This window comes from Myodes glareolus, chromosome 1 (genome assembly GCF_982192425.1).
Source record: "Myodes glareolus chromosome 1, mMyoGla1.1, whole genome shotgun sequence".
Classification (NCBI taxonomy): domain Eukaryota; kingdom Metazoa; phylum Chordata; class Mammalia; order Rodentia; family Cricetidae; genus Myodes; species Myodes glareolus.
In genome coordinates, this window is record NC_142026.1 from 86,908,208 (window position 1) to 86,914,207 (window position 6,000).

The following is a 6,000-nucleotide window of genomic DNA, read 5'->3' on the forward strand; positions in this document are numbered from 1 at the left end:
AGGAAAGGAGAGGAAGAGAAAAAGAGAAAGGGGAGGAGAGGAAAGGGGAGAAGAGGGAGGAGAGGGAAAGTAGGGGAGGGGAAGAAGGGGAGGGAAAGGGAAAAGAGGAATCTTGCTGCTTCTTGTACATTTGTGAAGCATTTGATTTTATATTTCTCCCACAAACTTATCTATTGTGTGAAATTCTTTCCTCTTCCATAGACTAAAGTCAGAGTTACTATCGTGGCTTGGAAACCAAAAACCTAAGCCATGTCCAGCTCACAAGAGAGACTGACAGCTCTTACCATGCCAGTCCCCTTTCTCCACACATTGTTATGACTCACTAAAGCTTGTGGTAATAATGTCCCCAAGGAAACATGACATTTGTCTGCAGAAAACATGGGCCCCACTCTTCAAACGTCTGAAGTATCCATACAACATTTAAGAAATGAGTGAGCCGGGTGGTGGTGGCCCATGCCTTTAATCCTAGCACTCTGGGGGGCAGAGAGAGGCGGATCTGTGTGAGTTCGAGGCCAACCTAGTTTACAGAGCAAGTTCCAGGGCAGGTTCCAAAGCTACAGAGAAATCCTGTCTCAGAGAGGGAGGGAGGGAGGAAGGGAGGGAGGGAGAGAGAGAGAGAGAGAGAGAGAGAGAGAGAGAGAGAGAGGAGTATCTGTAAGGAATGAGGCCCAAAGCTCATGTGCATTTGGAACAACGTGTAAGGTTCTAGATTATTCCCTTTAAGACCCAAAACTTAAACAAACAAATAAACAAGGTTGGAGAAATGGCTCAGCAGTTAAGGGCACTTGATGCTCTGCAGAGGACCTGAGTTTAGTTCCGAGCACTTAGAGGTTGGGAGGCTCACAACCACCTGTAACTCAAGCTCCAGGGTCTGACACCCTCTTCTGGCTGTAACACACATGTGGCATACATACATAAGAACACATGTATACATATAAACATCAATACATTTATAAATGAAACAAAAAGAAGCTAAAACTGTATGTGCTATTCATAGACTGTTGTGGAATATTTGCACACTGTATGAAGATGGATTGCTGTGATTGGTGCAATAAAAAGCTCAACGGCCAATAGTTAAGCAGGAGGTATAGGCGGAACTTCCAGGCAGAGAGAACTCTGGGAAGAAGAAAAGTAGAGTCTCTGAGAGAGAGAGAGAGAGACACAGAGAGGAAGAAGGAGGCGCAGTTTGGAAGAAAGGTAACACCACATGGCAGAACGCAGATTAATATAAATAGGCTAAAAGTTATAAGAGCTAGTGGGACAAGCCTAAGCTTAGATGGAGCTCCGTGTTATTATTTGAGCAGCAGGCTAGACCAAAAGACAAGATCAGGTGGATGCCCCCCCCAGAGGACACATGACTCACTGTAGGCACATGTTGCAATTGACAGTCTAGGTGAAGTGGATTCTTAAAATCCTAGCATTCAGGAAGCTGAGGCAGTGGCTTGCCAAGAGTCAGCACAGTGGTTCTCAACCTTCCTAAGGCTGCGACCCTTTAATACAGTTCCCCATGTTGTGCTGACCCCAACCATAAAATGATAACATTGCTACTTCATAACTGTAATTTTGCTACTGTTATGAATCATCATGTAAATAAATATCTGATATGCGACCCCTGTGAAAGGGTCATTCGACCTCCGAAGCGGGCACGACCCACTGGTTGAGGACCACTACGTTAGATGATAGGATGGACTACATGAGTCTTGCCAGAGTTACAGCATGTTACCAGAGAAACCAGCATCCCTCCCCCACCTCCTGGATGGAGAAGTGGGAAGCTCAGAGGAGAGAGGGAGAAAGCCGGAAGTACTAGAGAAAGCACACGTAGGCTGTGGTCAGATCTGAGGGAGACAGGAAAGAAGAGAGAGGGAAGTCCTGTGTAGGCAGCATGGTCCTTCATGGGCTGCCAGCTCACAAGTAACCACACAGAGACTTCTTTTTTTTTTTAAGATTTATTTATTTATTATGTATACACATTCCTTCCATGGGTGCCTACAGGCCAGAAGAGGGCACCAGATCTCATTATAGGTGGCTGTGAGCCACTTTGTGGTTGCTGGGAATTGAACTCAGGTCCTCTGGAAGAGCAGCCAGTGCTCTTAACCACTGAGCTATCTCTCCAGCCCCACAGAGACTTCTTACTCGTGAAGTTCGGCCATTAGCTTAGGCTGGTTCTAGAATCTCTTACAACTCAAATTCGCCTGATTGTATTCATCTGCCCAACAGGAGTGTCAGCCCAAGCCGGAGATTTCAATCTCTTGACCAACGGGAAATCAGTTTTCTCTTACTGGGCCTTTACTGCTACTGTAACGCTGGCTACGGAGTGAGAGCTGTCTCAAATACAACAGAGTCAGCTGCTGAGCTGGCTCTGGGGGTGAGTTTCTTTCGGCTCGCGTGCGGTACAGTGGCGTGCAAACTGTACCGAGAGGGTGACACAGAGTCAGATGTTGCACTAATGGGCTGAGCAGTGTCTCCCAGAATTCCTGTGCTTAAGTGCTAACCCCAGCACACCTCAGATCTCAGACTGCGGCAAGATTCAGAGGTCAGGCCCTGAGGAAGATAATAGGAATTGAATAAGGCTGTAAGGACAGAGCCCTAGTCCAGCAAGACTGGAGTCGTCATAAAAAGCAGCCCTGCAAAGTGGAAGAGATGGCTCAGCCAGGCTGAGAGCACTTTCATCTTAGCACTCAGGAGGTCGAGGCAGGCAGATCTCTGTGAGTTCCAAGTCAGTCAGAGCTACATAGTGAGACTGCAAAGCTTTTGCTGCTCATGCAATGTAAGACTTTAAGACAATTCTGAAGCCATTTCTGACAATTCCAAACCCTGTCAGCCTCCATGCCTTAATGCTTCCCCTCCTCCCCTGGGAACCAAGGACCTAACAGCTACACATGCACGTACTCAGTTCCTGAACAATTACCCACACACGTATGTTTTGACTCAGTCCCCTGGGAAACGGGGTCAAAATGACCTCTTACCTCATCTGATCTGCCAATAGTTCTCCAGTCAATTATTGGTATTAGCCCTTTTCGAATAAGCCAATCATAATGGTCAAGGAACAACCCCTCTTGTTTCTATGGGGCCTTCTCCTTTAAAAGTAGAAGGCTTCCCGAATGCTGAGGGACCCTGTCATGACAGAATTAATAAAATCCTCATGCTTTTGCGTCGACTGTGGTATATGAGGTGGTCTCTGGGGGCGACTCCTTCTTGGTTTGGACACTAGAGTCCAACAGCAGAAGGCAGGAATTCAGTTCCTAGCACCCCCATCAAGTGGTTTACAACTGCCTGTGACTCAGCTCTTCCCGTACACATGTGAACATACATCACAAGCAGACAGGCAGATGACACACACATAAAATTAATGTAAATCTTAAAGAAAAAAAAGGAAGCCGTAGTAGGGTGTGCCATGTGAACACACCATGGTGAGGTGGCCATCAGCAAGGGCAGGGGAGAGGCTTCAGCAGAAACCAGCCTTCAGCACTAAGACTTCCAGTTTTCAGAACTTCAGAAAGTTCGTTCCTGTTCTCTGGGTCCCCCAGTATGTGGTGTTAGTCCAGGCTGACTATGGCAGACTCAGCTGGAACTGCCTTGTTTCTCTCCCTCCGAGAATATAAATTCACAGAGGACAAGGCATGTCCAGGTGCCTGACACTACCTGTGACAGAGTTGACGCTCAACAAGTATTCTTTATTATTATTATTATTGGTTTTTCGAGACAGGGTTTTCTCTGCATAACAGCCCTGGCTGTCCTAAAACTCGCTCTGTAGACAAGGCTGGCCTCGAACTCACAGAGATCCTCCGGGATTCTTAGACCTTCCACTCCTAATTGTTGGATTAGCCAACTACCATCTGTGAGCCTGTCTATAGAGACATCCATTCTGTAAGGCCCATGACTCTAGAGCACCCTAACACAGGGGCTAATGCTCTTGTCATTCCAGCTACTCAGGAAATCGAAGCAGGGGCGTCACAGATCTGAGGCCAGCCTGGGCTGTATATAGACCCTGTCTCGTTGGGAAAACAAAGAAAAAGAAACGAAACAGGAAGAGTTGAGGGTGTAGCTCAGAGGTGGAGAGCTTGCCTAGCATGCCCAGAGCCCACTTCCACACCTGGTTCTATCTAGGACAATGAAAAATAAGTAACCAGTTTAACCGTGCTGCTCTTTGTGACTTGGCCACTTGCAGCCGTATTTCTGTGCCTTGGTCCCTAGGCCTAGAGTCTGCAGATAGCAGGTGTGGCAAATACTGTCCTACTGGCTAGCTTCACAGGGCAGGTGTGTGTGTGTGTGTGTGTGTGTGTGTGTGTGTGTGTGTGTGTGTGTGTGTGTGTACAGAGACAAAGACAAAACACTCATACACATAAAACAAAAATAAATAATCTTTCCAGGCTGGGATGGCACACGCCTTTAGTCCCAGCTCTTGGGAAGCAGAGGCAGATGGATCTCTGTGAATTCCAAGACCAGCCTGGTCTATGGAAGTGAGTTCCAGGACAGCCAAGGCTAAACAGAGAAATCCTGTCTCAAAAAGCCAACTAAATAAGAAAGCCAGGGTGTGGTAGCACATGCCTTTAATCCCACCACTTGGGAGGCAAAGGCAGGTGAATATCTATGAGTTCAAAGCCAGCCTGGTCTATAAAGCGAGTTCCGTGATGTCCAGGACTGTTTCACAGAGTAACCCTGTCTCAAAAAATGAAAAAAAAAAAAGGAGAAAGAAACCACTTTAGCAGTGAAAATACAAAAGTTACATGACTAGCTTTGGTGCTGGTTGGAAGATACTCATAGTACATCTCTTTCTTTCTTTCCTTCTTTTCTTCTTTCTTTCTTTCTTTCCTTCTTTTCTTTTCCTTTTGGCAGAGAAAGTATCTCACTGTGTAATTTGGGTTTATCTGAAACTCACATAGTAGCCCAGGATGGCCTCTGTCTTCAATTCTCAGTCTTCTGAGGGCTGGGATTGCAAGTAGACCAGTAGACCACGACTTCAAATTCTCACTCCACCACTGTATGATTCTCAAATATATCAATATGGCGATGGCTCCCAAACCCCATCCTAGTATCCATTCTTCTCACCCTGCTCCTAACGGAAGGAAAAGCACATCCTCCATCTTTCTCCAGGGCAGGGGCCAGTAGCCTCCGCTGAATGTGCTTTTGGGGTTTGGGAATAAGGAACTTGGCCAGTGAGAACACACAGTTAATGGGGGCTGGAGACTGCTCTGAGGTTAAGAGCACCTGTTACTCTTCCAAGGGACCTGGGTTTGGTTCTCAGCACCAAGGCAGCTGATCAGGCAGCACACACAGTCTGCAGCTCCAGCTTCAGGCGATCCTCTGACCTCTGCAGACACCTGCGCTCACTTGCACAGGTGAAGAGCACATGTACCCTTCACAGATGCACACAGACACACGGATACACACAATCTGGAAATCATAAACTCTTTTGAAAAAGGAAGTGTAGAACCAGACGATGGTGGCGCAGGCCTTTAACCCTATGGCAACACCCACCTCCCAGAACTTGGCAGGGAATCACAGGTTCAAGGCTGGCATGGGCTAGCCTGGGCTAAACAGTCAGACTCCCTGGAAACAGCCTTCTCCCCTTCAACATCTTCCTAGCATGGCACTAGCTGCCTCTGAGCCGTGAGGCCCTCAGAAGAGGCCCTACGAATGGGCTGGCTCGCACAGCTTCAGTCTTCCAACACCCAAAACTATGAGCTTAGGAAACTTCTTTAGAAGAATCCAGATTTAAAAACACAGCTTTTTTTTTTTTTAACTAAAAAGAAAAAACAAAACCATCCGACTTCTGGTAGTTCATTACAGTAAGGAAAATTGAACTCATATGATCCCTTATCTAGTGATCCCCATGGCATGTGACAGATCGGCCTAATATAGACAAATCTGCCAATAATAGATGCAGAAATCCAGACTTTTAAGTGAAATTGCCTTTTCTTTTCTTTCCCTTTCTCCCCTGTACAAGGAATTAAATTTAGACCTTTATATGTATGCCCTGCACACGCTACCACTGAGCCA